Source organism: Puma concolor, chromosome C1 (assembly GCF_028749965.1).
Source record: "Puma concolor isolate L17-30 chromosome C1, mPumCon1.1.hap2, whole genome shotgun sequence".
NCBI lineage: Eukaryota > Metazoa > Chordata > Mammalia > Carnivora > Felidae > Puma > Puma concolor.
In genome coordinates, this window is record NC_141674.1 from 32487165 (window position 1) to 32501134 (window position 13970).

At 51.3% G+C, this 13970-nt stretch overlaps 1 protein-coding gene across 4 annotated transcripts in view; it reads right to left on the reverse strand.

Annotated features, from left to right (window-relative positions):
- The window catches only part of HIVEP3 (HIVEP zinc finger 3), a 477777-nt gene that overhangs the window by 89971 nt on the left and 373836 nt on the right, over positions 1 to 13970 (reverse strand). For all 4 annotated transcript variants that reach the window (XM_086716639.1, XM_086716637.1, XM_086716638.1 and 1 more), the window contains one exon: positions 9077 to 9274. The gene's annotated coding sequence lies outside the window, so the exon portion shown is untranslated. The remainder of the gene's footprint in view (positions 1 to 9076; positions 9275 to 13970) is intronic.

The window sequence follows — 13970 nt, forward strand, 5'->3', positions numbered from 1 at the left end:
TCCCGAGAGAGGTTCAGAAGACCCAGGCGTGGCTGGCCCCTCCCCGCTTTCAGGGAATCTGCAAGTCTAAAATCTATCGCTTTAAAAGCTCTCCAGTGGGAGACTCGTAGACCAGGCCACATTTGGGGGCCTCAGCCAAATCCCTCTGTGAAGAGCTTTATTCCCAGGAATAAATATCGGCTGAGCGAATAAAGGCAGAGCCAGAAGGGAAAGGGAAGGAGCTAAGACAGACCCAGGAGAAGAGAAGGAGGCCCGGAGCCACAACACGATCCCACGGGAGGGTGCCAACCAGCACCCGGCACAGACCGAATGGCTTGTCCCGACAGGTGGGACAGGCGGTTCCTGTTCCCACTTGCTCTCCCACACCTGCGGCCATGCTGATCGGAAGCCCAAATCTCGAGCAAACAGAACCTCGTGATTTCGCTTTTATTTTGACTGACAGTTCTATTTACCCATGGCACCATTTCTTTGAGGTTGGCCGGTTTTGTTCTAAAGAGGGGCCCGAAGGGCGTTCCCGGGTGACTGGCGGCTGACCCCTCTTTTCTGGGTCGGCCCCAGCCCGTCCCGATTCCGCTTCTCCGCACGCTTCGTGGGCTCTTTCACGAAGAGCCTTTTCTTCTAGATGTGTGTGCTCATCCCTCAGGCGCTGGTCCTTAATCCCCTGCATGTCTCTCTGCCATTTCTTGCCCTGAATCGCAGCTTCCACGGCTGCACACATCACCGGTGCTGCCCCGGAACTCCCCAGGCAGACGTTTCCAGCGGTGACGGCTCAGCTTGGCCAACCATCAAGTGCAATATGCTTCTCGCCAACCTCATCTCTCCCCCTCTGCATCGGGTATGGCCATTCTCCTACACTTCCGGGCTCGCCGCGTCAGAACCACCCCAGAATCCCACCCTTCTGCCCCCACGTCACCTCTTCCACCCACCCCACCCATTCCCTCATTGGTTCAGCTGTGTGCCAGCCTGTGCTGGGGTCTGGGGATATTCACCATACCTGTTTTCTCCTCTCTCTGGGGAACCTCCAGGACCACCCCGGGCCCTGGGGTTGTGAGGGGAAGCCTGTGCCAAACTAGCCAGTCCCGCGTCCACAAGTAATTCACAGAGTGATCTTGGGCAAGTCACTTCCCCTGTCTGAGCTTGGGTGTTTTTATCTGCTCTTGGAAAAGATGATCCATTCCTGCTTCGCCTCTTCCCAGCCTGGCAGAGACGTGCACGGGTGATGTCAATCTAAAGAATGCGTGTGGCCATCACCTTCAACCGTATTGCAGCCTTCTTCCTCCTACAGACCATGGCTTTAACCCTCTCTAGCCCCCCAGCCTCCTGAGACAGGGCTGTAGAATCTGTGGGGGCTTTTGATGTTTATTTTTGAGAGAGACAGAGTGTCAGTGGGGGAGGGGCAGAGAGAGAGGGAGACACAGAATCTGAAGCACCGAGCTGTTAGCACAGAGCCCAGCGCGAGGCTCGAACTCACAAAGCGTGAGATCATGACCGGAGCCCAAAGCAGACACTTAACTGACTGAGCCACCCAGTCGTCCCAGAATCTGTGTTTTAAAGAAACACCCAGGGGCACCTGGGTGATTCATTGTGTTAAGCATCCAACTCTTGATTTCAGCTCAGGTCAGGATCTCACAGTCCTGACATTGAGCCTCTGCGTCTGTGTGGAGTCTCTCCCAGTGTGGAGCCTGCTTAAGATTCTCCCTCTCTGCCTCTGCCTCTGCCTCTCTCTCTCTCTCTCTCTCTCTCCCCTGTCCCCTCTCTAAAAAATAAAAGTAAAGAAAAATAAAGAAACACCCCAGGCAATTCTGTTGTAGGGGGTGGTCTATGAGCCACACTTGGGGAAATTCTGGCTCGAGAGATGTTCCAACCCCCTCTGCACCGCCCCAGCCCCGGAGCAGGCCCCACCCTGATTTCCAGGCCCAGGCCCCAGTCTCTCACAGGAGGCCCTCAGTGGTCACCAGGGTGGGCTGTCCGCTCACCAGCCTGAACCCAGAGCCGAGTGTTATTTCTTGCCATTTCCCCAGCACGGAGAGCTTTCCTGACCTCCCTCTCTCTGAACCTCTTTCCCACCCCGCAAGGTCCAACTCAGATGACTTCTACTTCCTCCACAAAGGTCAGAAGCACCTTGTCCTGGGCACCCCAAGAGACACATTCCCAGTCATTTCCATCCTGGGTTGCTGGCTGGCTTTTCACCATCTCACATCTTAGCTTCCTAGCCAGGCTGTAAGCTCCCTAAGGGCAGCCGTCTGTCTTACAGGTCTTTTGTGTTCAGTAACAATGCTTACGGAGCAGCTACAAACACTTAAACACACACCAGCACACCTGAAGGAGGGGGGCAGAATTCCTGCGTGAGGGGTGTCCTCTTTAAAGCAAAGACAGAGGGTGCTTGCACACATGCCCAGAGCAGAAATCCAGAGAACCCACAGAAACCCAGGGCAACGGTTCCTAACATCATGGTGGAGAAGCACGAGGGTGGGGGCAGAGAAGGAGATTCCAGAAGGAAGGAACTTTGGGTAAAGTGTGAGGAGTCCTTTCTGCACAGCAGTTGGGGAGGAGGAGGAAGAGCGACGGAGAACAGGAACGGGCTGGATGAGGGAAGCTGAGCCGAGGAGATGGACATATCCTGTAGGTCAAATCCGGCCCGCTGCCTGTTTTTGTCCACGGAGTTTTACTGGAACACGGCTACACTCATTCCTTTACGCGCTGTCCGTGGCTGCCTTCACGCAGCACAGTAGAGGTGACCAGGTGCAAGGGAGACCGTGTGGCTTGCAAAGCTTAAAATATGTACTATCTGGCCATTTAGAAAAAAAATGTTGCTGATCCCGGCCATGCATGTAGGAAGATATTGGTGGGTTTTAAGCAGGGGACGGCATGGTCGGATTTGTGTTTTATCTTTCTATCCCTCTGGGACAATGTAGGGATGGGTGGGGCAGATGAGCTGGCTGGAAGGGAAGGTGGTTGGGGGGCTAGTTAACTGTCCAGGTGGGGGGCGAATATGACATCATTGCTGTTGTTTATAAAGAGATCTATTTGTTTATTAATGTTTATTTATTTTGAGAGAGAGAGAAAGCAAGCAGGTGAAGGGCAGAGAAAAAGAGAGAGAATCTCTCTCTTTTTTTTAATGTTTTTATTTTTGAGAGACAGAGCATGAGCAGGGGAGGGGCAGAGAGAGAGGGAGACACAGAATCCGAAGCAGGCTCCAGGCTCTGAGCTGTCAGCACGGAGCCCGACGCGGGGCTCAAACTCACAGACCGGGAGATCATGACCTGAGCTGAAGTCGGATGCTCAACCAACTGAACCACCCAGGCGCCCCGAGAGAGAGAGAAAGAGACAATCTTAAGCAGGTTCTTCAGTGTCAGCACTGAGCCCGACGCAGGGCTCGGTCTCACAAACCGTGAGATCATGACCTGAGCTGAGATCAAGAGTCAGACGCTTGACCGACTGAGCCACCCCGGCGCCCCTGTCACGAGATTTATTAAGAGTTGCTGTGTGCCTGCACCGGGCTACGCCCTTTACACATACTCCCTCACTTCCTGTGCACAGCAAGTGCAGGTAAGTGCTGTTCTCCTCATCTTACAAATAAGGCACAGAGAAGTGAAGCGGCTTGCCCAAGGTCACACAGCCGGTAGGCAGCAGAGCCAGAACGCAAGCCCAGAGCCAAGCTCGAGGTCTTCGGGGTCAAGCGTGTGTGCTTGTTGACAGATCCCTTCATGCCTCCCTGAGAATGCACAGAACACAAGTCTTCTATAGGAGAAAATCTTCCCTGAGTCGAGTCAGGCAGGAAGTGGGAGGCAGGAGTGTGGCTATTTTGGAAAAGCGACACAAAAAACCACGAAACTTCCTACCTGTCCTGTTTTGCTCCCATCTGTCCTCGGAAACAAGGCTGCCCCTCTCTTAGAGAAAAAGGTGTTTCTCCCCACACTCTGGCTTTGCCGCTGTGGCGGGAGAGAGTGCTAAGCTTAGCACACGTTCGCTATTTTTAAAGGACTGTATAAACAAACAGGGCTATGTAAATAAGAAAAAAATGAGGTCATCCTTTTAAAAATCTAAAAATGTTCTTTTTCTACGGGGTGAGCAGCAAAACCTCAGAAAGAGCTGGTGCTTTTTTATCCCTGAGAGCCGGCCCCTCCCTCCCTTGCACCCCCCCCCCCCCCCCCCCCCCCCCCCCCCCCCCCCCCCGCCCAGGGAAGGCAGGCAGCCTGTGAGTCGGGACTCCTGGGTTATATTCCTGACTCTGTGGGCTCTGCCTCAAATGCCCAAAGCCACTGCCCAACCCCAGCCACCAACTCCCTGGGGCATCGGTCCCCATCCCAGGCATTCACAAGACCCTCCTCCTGCACAAACCTGCTTAGAGTGCTGAGCCAGCTGCCCCCTGCCATCCTGCCTCCTCTACCCTGGCCTGAACCCGGGTCTGCTGAGTGGCTGCAAAGGCCTCTGCATGCTACTTAGAAGCCATTTGTGCACTCCCTCCATATCCAACCCCCCCCACCCCGCCAACACCACAGGTTTCCCTGCACATATTCCAATCTCCCCACATTCTTCCAGACCTCCTCTCCCAAGCTGATGGCTGGAAGTCACGAGAGCAGCCAGGGGAGCTGTGTTTAGGTCATCAACAATCATCAGGAGACACCCCAAGTTTCGGCAGGAGCCCAGGAGGCTTCCCTGTTTCCCAAGAACTTCTTCCACTGACCCCCCCCCCGCCCCCCCGCCCCCAGCCCTCAGCATCCTCGGCTCCGTGAAGCACAGAAATGAGAACCACCAATATTTGATGGGGGGGGGGGGCTTTCAAACTGTGTTCCACGGAGGTATTTTAGAAGTTCTTCAAAGGTCACTCGAGAAGTTTATTCCAAAAATATAGTTCGACTCCTTTTAAATAAAACCGTGGTGGAAAATGGACCTGTGCATTCAAACATGTGCCTTAGCACATCATAGTAACCCACCAGGTACACACAACAGGTGTGGCCAGCTTAACTTGGTTTGGGCAGAACTCAGACTAAAGCCTGGGCAGGTCTTGAACTTCAGTATAAAATAGGTCTTCAAGTAGAAAGCTCGGAGCTCTTTACTGGACATGTTGCTTCTTCGGTTCAGGACTATACATCCTTACATAAAACCGCACAAACACGTACACTCTGAAACTTTGCATGATATGAGAATATAGTAGGTGGATTATCACGAAGACGTCATCAAGATTGTCTGCTTCCTGTCTGAGTGTTGTAATAGGAAGGAATGCAAGCCGTTGCCTGATACTCTCAGTGATGCAAACCAGAACTATTCTCCTCCTTTCCTACTGTCCATCTAACATTGAACTGAAGATCATTCGGGGCTGAAGGTAAGCGGTTAGAAGTCTGTTACCATTCACATCATCTTATAGATAATGATTTGGAATTTGCTTAATACTGTGCAACCAAGCCAAACAAAATAAAAACAAAAAAGGCAACATTAGATGTTATAGTTGGTACGTGATAAAATGATTATCTAGAGCAGAGGCCGGCAAAATTCTATAAAGGACCAAAGAGTAAATATTTTTGACTTTGTGGGAGAGACAGTCGGTCACAATTACCCAACTCTGCCACCAGAGCAGGAAGGCAGCCATAGATAATGTGTAAGTGAATGGCACGACTATGTTCCAACAATATTTTATTTACAAAAATCAGGAAAGAGCCTGGATTAGACCCGTGGGCAGTAGTTTTTTGACCCTTAATCTAGACTCTGAGATCTCAATGTTTTTATTGACGGACGTTCATAATAAATACATGTCAAAAATTGGGCACCTGGGTGGCTCAGTTGGTTGAGCGTCCGACTTAGGCTCAGGTCGTGATCTCGCAGTTTGTGAGCTCAAACCCCACACTGGGCTCACTGCTGTTGGCACAGAGCCCGCTTCAGATCCTCTGTCCCCCTTTCTCTCTGCCCCTTCCCCTCTTGCGCTCTCTCAAAAATAAATAAAAACATTAAAAAAATAAAAGATAAATGCATATCAATAAACTGCCAATATAATCTGTTTGATATTATTGGCATTCCATGTAGGATTCGACTTTTAAAAATGGCTTCTAAGACCGTAGAAGTTTGCATACTACTGGCCGAGGGGTTTGCTGCTGAGAAAATGCTCTAATGTCTCTTTTCAAATTAGGTTCATCTTGGCTTACTCAGAAATCACATTTACTCTGGAGAGAGCCTCAGTCCAGGTTCCCAGTAGAGGGGGGCCATGACTCCCTGCCCTCCAGTAACCTCAAACATAGCCGTTCCCAAGCTCACATAGTGTGGATGGGCCTCCCCAGCATAGGGGAGTGTGCAATGTCAATGAAGGCTGGCCCCCAGCTGTGTCCTACCTGATATCCCCACCTGCCCGGGCCTGAGCCCTCTCCCTCATTCAGAGGCCATATGTTCCAGCACCCTCCGTGGTGGCTAGGGAGGCTGTGCCAGCAGTGGGCCAGGAGCACCTGGACACTCCAGAAGCCCTGAGTCGGCACCCCATTAATCACAGAGGCTTTTATTCCCCAGGGAGAGCACAGGAGGGGGTTGGGGACCAGACTTCTTGCTGGAACTGACAGCTCATTTCCCTCTAGACCAGTCCCATCCCTTACGGATTCTTCCCTGCAGCTGTCAGAGCCCACATGGACAAAAAGGGCATTTAGCAGTGAAGTAGGGGAAGGCAATGTGAGGTCTGGGGAGGATCCCCATCTGTACTCTCCTTGACGGTCCTCCCATATCTCTTCCTGCATATCCCTCTGAGGTTTCTGTTTCCAGCCAGGTTCAAGTATTTCCTGCGCACCTACCCTAATAAACCCAGATCCTTCCCCGAGACTGCTGGCGGAGAAGACCCACAAAGGCTGTGACATACGCAGATGGAAACAACTGCTAAACCTCGGCACCACGAGACGTCCCATGATGCCATGGAAGGGGACCGACTCATTATGGCACTGTTGATTCCTATGAAAATGTCGATATTCCTGGGGAAGGGTCATCCTTGAAGCTGTTATTGCCTTTCTTCAGGATGCGTCTTGGTGGAGAAGACAGTGCTGGGTCTTTTGTGGCCAGAGGCTCTGCTCCTTACTTGCTGTGTGATTGTCTTTAAATCACTGAACCTCTCTGTGCTCAGTTTCCTTATCTCTATAAGAGGGGCAATAGAACCAAGCCTCACTCGGGTCTGTGCGGTACTCGGATTTGCCGATAAAAGTCCCAGGCCCCATACGCAGCGTTGGTGGCTTTACTTCACTCTGACTCTTACGCTGGGAACCAGATGGCCAGAGCATGGCAGACATGTCACAGCACAGCAACCAGGTGGGCAGAGAGGTGGCCAACCTGCCTGCACAAGTCCGAAGGGCTGCTCACATTCAGGGATCCCTTACTACGTGTCCAGCAACATTCCAGGGGCCTTCCCTGCATCTGCACAGCAGCCTGTGAGGTGGGCGCCATTACTTTCCCATTTTACAAGCGGGACCAAGCAACTTGCCTCCTAAATCGTAAATGCCTCACAAAACCGGTAAGTGCCTGAGCTGGGATTTGAACCCAGGAAGGTCCAGAGCCTCCACTATTAAGCACCACATCTAACTAGTTCGTGGCACATCTCTCAGAGTGAGGCACAGGGTGAGGCACAGAGTGAGGCAGTCCTTCTTCCTCAGAGTCCAGGGGTGACTCCCCCACCTCCACTGGAAAACCCCGGTCACGGCCTGGGTCAAGGGGGTCCACGTGGTGCAGCCGAGCTGTGGGCAGAGGCCTGGGCCCAGCTACCCCAAGGGTCCCCATAGAGGAAGAACAACTAGGTACAGTGGTGCCCTCTTAGAGGGCTGCCCGAGGCCCTAGCCTCCTCTCTGTAAGTGCGAAACCACTAGGAGGATGGGGATGAGGCATTGCTCACCGCACACCAGGCTGGGAAGGCCCTCAGGACTCACAGCCAAGCCCAGAGACCCAAACACAGGGAGAGCATCACCAGAGTCCCCAGAAAGAGGCCCCGGAGCACCCACACATCGGCTGCGTCTGAGTCAAGATACAGATTCCTGTTTCCCCCGTCCCAAGAGTCTGCTTCGGAGAACATGGGTGGGCCAGCAAATCTGCTTTGGTGGGGGTAAAGTTTATTTATTTATTTTGAGAGAGAGCCAGAGACGGTGCGAGTGGGGGAGGGGCAGAGAGAGAGGGGAGACAGAGAATGGCAAGCAGGCTCTGCCCTGCCAGTGCAGAGCCCAACGCAGGGTTCAAACCCACGAACCGTGAGATTGTGACCGGAGCCAAAACCGAGAGTCGGCCGCTTAACCGACTGAGCCACCCAAGTGCCCCCTTTGTTTTCACCAGGCAACCCCTGCAACCTACTTCGGTGATTCTGACACACCCCGAAGCCAGGCAAAACATCCAAAGACATATTCCCAGCCCAAAGAGCTCTAACACCACACACCTAGCCTGAACCACAACCTGAACTTCTAATCTGGAGCCACAGAGCATACCGGAAGAGCTAAATATTTATATACACAAATACATAGATGGACGCCGAGGCCCCTCCTCAGGCTAACTCAACCAGCATCTCTGGAGACAAGGTCTCGCTACTAGAAATTTTTAAAAACTTTCTAGATGATTCTAATGTGTAGCCAGGGCTGAGAACCCTACATCCTTTCACTTCTTTACTGCAGGGAGGGTCCTGAAGAGACGCTGCTCAGTCTTCAACACCCCCTGTGCTCCTCTGAGTAGTTAGGGGGTGGCCAGGGGCTCTTCAGGCAAGAGCCATCATGGGGGTGGGTGGAGAGGGGGACAGAAAAGACGGTGGAACTCTGGTGTGTGGGCCGTCATGTGAGGAGGCTGTGGTCTCTCGAGAGGAGTTGTTGCCACGGACAGAATGGAAACTGAGGAACTGGGAAGACAACTGAATTTGGGGGGAGGCAACGTGGAGGCAGGGAAAGAGTGCTGACCCTCACGGTCTCTGCTCTTGGCCAAGGAAGTCCTGATGACTTCCAGTTTCCACAGAGGCTCAAGGAAGGCAATAATAATAATAACAACAACAATACATTCGGAAGAGGAAGAACAGTAGCGAGCTCATGCAAAAGACCAAAATGGCGCCCCCATCGAGCATACTCACTGATGGCCTGTTTCTTACCTGTGCTGAAGGCACCACTTTCGATGACCAAAACTAAAACACTGTTCTCTTTGGAAACCAGCATTCATGTCCACTTCTGCTACGTGGCCTTCCTCTCATGCTCTGCTCTTCCCTCTGGAAGGGAGAGCTTGCCTGGCCAGTATCTCTTGAGGCTCCACCACGAACTAGTTAGAGGCTGCCAGGTTTGTGCCTTGAATCCTGCAGGAGACGGTCAAAAAAAGTATGATCAAAGAGGTTGCTAGGTCAACTTCTTCAGACACAGAACAACCTCTGCCTGGTCCCAGGAGGCCCAGGCCCCCAGCTCCTCCCAAGCTGCCCATCTTGGGCTTGATCCCCACGTCCCTTGGGAAGACAGTATAGCATGGTGGTCCTGGTACCATGTTGTATCTTGCACACGGCACCTAACTTCTCTGAGTCCCCTGTTTCTTCACCAATAAGAAGGCAGAATTCTAATTCTAAGATGGCCCTCAAGATTTCCCGTCCCCTGATGTACACATGCTGCATAATTCCAGGACTGTGAATAGGATGGACTTTGCTCTCGTGCTTAGGTTACGTTACAGGACACAGCTGACCCCAAAACAGATTATTCCATGGGCTTACCCTACCCAAGAAAGTCCTTTAAAAGCAGAGTTTTTTTCTGGCTGGTCGCAGAAGAGGAAGTCATGGGAATTACAATCAGGCGGATTTGACTTGCAAGGTTGCTTCCTTGAAGATGGAGGGGGCATGTGGAAAGGCCACCTGAAGGGGTGCAGAGAAGCACCCCCCGCCCCCCACTGACAGCCAGCAAGAAAAAGGACCCGAGTCCTACAACCAATGGATTGTATCTGGATTCTGACATCAAGTGAACAAGGCTGGAAAAGCAGAATTTTCCCCAGGGCCTCAGGACAAGCGCTCAGCCCACAGGTACCTTTATTTCATCCCTGAGCAGAGGAGTCAGCCTCTCTGTACCAGAATTCTGACCTCTAGAACCATGAGCTAACAAACAAGCGCCACTAAGTTTGAGATGATTTGCTACACGGCGAGAGAAAACGAATACGGCCTGCACAAGTGATGCATATTCGGGTCTGCGTGGAAATTAAATCCAATAGTTGGGCAGAAGAACCGGATTCCCCAAATCACTAAACCAAATGGAGCACTCGAGGCCAAAGGGAAGGGGCTCAGGGGTCAGCGGATGAAGGAGGGAGCACCAGTTTTCAATCATCAACTTACACGCTGTTTGTAAGGATCAAATGAGAAAATACAGGGGAGGGCGTTTCGTGCTCCAGAAAGCCTGAGTTGTTTTAGTTGAGTGTAGTGTGTGTGTGTCGCATCCACGCTGCTCCCCTGGGCCTAGGCTTTGGCTTGTCTGCTGGAATCAGTGCGCTGGGGTGGCTGAGGATGTGGCTCCTAGAGCTAGGGTACCTGGGTCCCCGTCCGGCCCTGTACTCGTGACCTCTGTGTCGCCTCCCTATGCCTGAATGCGGGGCTAAGAAATAGCAACTACCTCCCAGGGTTTTAGTGATTCGGTAGACCAGTGCCTGGCGCTGCTCTGGGCGTTATCCCACAGTACGCCCAGCGATCTAGGTCTGGAGTCACCTGCTCATGGGCCTGGGGCACTGTCATGACTTCCTTCTCTTGGGCACCGTGGTTTTACTGGCACAGCCTTGGAAGAGTTAATGTTCCGGCAACTACGTCCCGCTGCTGACTCCTACAAAATGTGCAGGTAACTGAAGCCACTCTGCTCTCCCCTCCCCGCCACACCAGCTGCTCTGGAATCCAGCCAGCGCTGCCCCGCACCCCAGGGCAGCATTGCGCCACCCCACAGTGGCCTCCGTCTATCATTCCCTGATCCTGCTGCCCGAAGCATCCGAACTTCTCACCACTCCTCGGTTTTCGTCAACCCCACATCCTCTGATAGATCTCAGTTATTAATACAAACAGCTGTGCTCCGTCCCTCCCAGGGTCAAAACCCTGATTTCTTAGGACGGGCTATCCTATGAACACTGTCTACAATTCCCCACCTCTGAGCGTAGAGAGTCCGGAGTCTCGCAGGCCTTGTGGACTGCACACACCTCGGCGGGGTCGGTCTGACCCACTCCCCACCCCTGGAGACTGGCACAGGGTCTCACACACAGTCGGAGTAGAACAAGCCTCTTTAGAACCTAGCTGGGTTGCTCATTCATTGAACCGAGCACATTCAGCACCTATTTTGGGTCAGGCCCAGTGGGAAGGGCAAAGATTCAGTCCCTGCCTTCAAGGGGATCACTGTTGTGGGAGGAGGGGCCAGGAACAAAGGGATGCATAGACTCACTGGTTCTGAGCGACTACCCCTTGAAGTCAGGAAGAAAAGAGTAGGCGATTCTGATGATGTCTGAATGGGTGAGAGAGAAAGAGATTGTAAGAAGTGTACGTAGACAGGAGACCCCAAACTGCACGAGTGTCCGAAGAATTTCATGCTGTCTGTGTGGCTGGAGGTGAGAGGTGGTGATAGCTCGGGAGGCGAGAGCTGGGCAGGGGGAGAACTTGGTATATGTAACAGGCTGGGCTTGATCTCGCAGCCGAGGGAGGTCACGGAATCGTCTTAATCAGCGAGGTAATGCAGTGGGGACCAGAGGTGTGGCTGGAGCAGAGGACGGGCTCAGGTGGAGGGAGCGAGCCACTGCTCTGCCATCCACCAGCGGGGCCAGCACTGCCCGAATGCTGCTCCTGGCCTCCCGCAGCAGGTAAGTGGGCCGGGCGGACCCGCCTGCATCCGGTCACCAGGAAAATGTTACACACACCTGACGTTCTACATGGTAGGTGGAGCCCATGGGTTTACCTCTTCTCCCCCAAACTCCGGGGACACAGAACAACGTCCAACGAAATAAGAAAGGTTCAAGTAAGAACACTCTCAGAGTAGCACCAGCCGGCCAGCAAGTCTGAGCAAAAGCAGACAAGGAGGAATGACAGAAAATCGAATCAGGGGCGCCTGGGTGGCTCAGTCGGTTAAGCGTCCGACTTCGGCTCAGGTCACGATCTCGCGGTCCGCGAGTTCGAGCCCCGCGTCGGGCTCTGGGCTGATGGCTCAGAGCCTGGAGCCTGCTTCCGATTCTGTGTTTCCCTCTCTCTCTGCCCCTCCCCGTTCATGCTGTGTCTCTCTCTGTCTCAAAAATAAATAAAGGTTAAAAAAAAATTTTTTTTAAATAATAAAAATTGAAAAAAAAAAAAAAAAAGAAAAGAAAATCGAATCAAAGCTAAGCCGGCTTCACCCACCAGGGGCAGGGAAAGGCCCACGTGCCAACTGCCAGGGAGGGAACTGTGCTCAGAGGCCGCGGGAGCCAGGGCAGGGCTGGCTGGCCAGAATTACTGAAATCCAAGGGTAATGAGTGAATCCTTCAGGTTTCCAAAGAGACAAGAGTGGGAAGGAGAGGAGACCCGAAGCCACCTACCCCACACCTTACTGTCTTCCTTAGCATGATTCTCTTCCAGGAGACTCTAGCCCTGACACATGCTTTGACTGCTCTTTGCAGAAACTTCCTGAAGGATCCTTCAGCTCTTCAACAGTTTGTGCCCTAAGATTCTTGGAGTCCCTTGCCTTGCCTCAAAATTCCCCCCCCCCCTTACCCTCACCCCCAGCCTGTGGTGTGGTATTCCTTGCACCATCCTGATGAAGCTCCTGCACTGACGTATCCATTTAAAAAAAATTTTTTTTAATGTTTATTTTATTTTTGAGAGAGAGAGAGAGAGAGCAGGGGAAGGGCAGAGAGAGAGAGGGAGACAGAATCTGAAGCAGGCTCCAGGCTCTGAGCTGTAAGCACAGAGCCCGATGTAGGGCTCGAACTCACAAACCAAGAGATCATGACCTGAGCTGAAGTCAGATGCTAAACCAACTGAGCCACCCAGGCGCCCCTTGACATATCCATTTTAAAGGAGACTTTCAACCCTCAGCAAATCCCGATCTTGCTGCCTCCTCTGGATATGATAAAGCTCCATGGAGGTGATGCCACCCTTTACCCAGGTCAGCAGTGGGCTCAGCTTTGTCTCTGACTCTCCAAAAATTTTGAGAATCAAATTGCCATTGGACTTGACGTTACTAACTGCCAGAAGGCAACAAATACTACAGAGGTCTGAGGAAAAAGGGTTAAAAGATCTGTTACTCCACTGGCTCTCAAAGCCAAAGACAGAAGTACTAAAAATAGTATGCCACTTATCTTTTCTTAAAACAATTACTCAAGGAATTACTACCACAAAATTAAAACTGTATCAGAATAAGTAACTCGAGAAAGGGCAAGACAGGATACACAGGAAACAGTGATGAACAATGAAAGAAAAATGCACAGTCAAATCTAAGCAAATGCTGATAATAATGGTCTCATTTGGCTGGGAATTAGCTCCTTGACACTAGAGGAGCATGGGTTTTAATTTTTTAATTTAAGGGTAACCATTTCCAGAAAAAAAAAAAAAGATACAGACCTCTTAACTACTGTGTGTGGGGTCAGGGGGAGAAACAAAAAATTCGATTAATTAATTCAATTAATTAAGTGTTAGACAGGTAAAGGAAAAGGTATCATAACCAAAAGACATAAAACAAGCCCAAATGTATCAATAAATAGAACAATGTGAATAAATTAAATGACTATATTTTGAGATAAGAGATTAGGTTGAACGGAAAAAAAAAAATCCAGCCATCTGCTGTTTGGAAGTGATACACTTAAAACAAATGGACAAAGGTTGAACTAAAAAAAAAGGCAAAAAAACATAATAAGCAAAATGGTAACAAAAGATCCAGGAAAGTTAATGTTAATATCAGACAAAATGTAAAAATGTTAAATAGAATAAAATGGGGCACTTTAGATTGCTAATGGGTCTATTTCTCCAAGAAGGCACATGAATCATGAACCTTACCTTCACCCTGAACAGTGGAACCATAAAATAT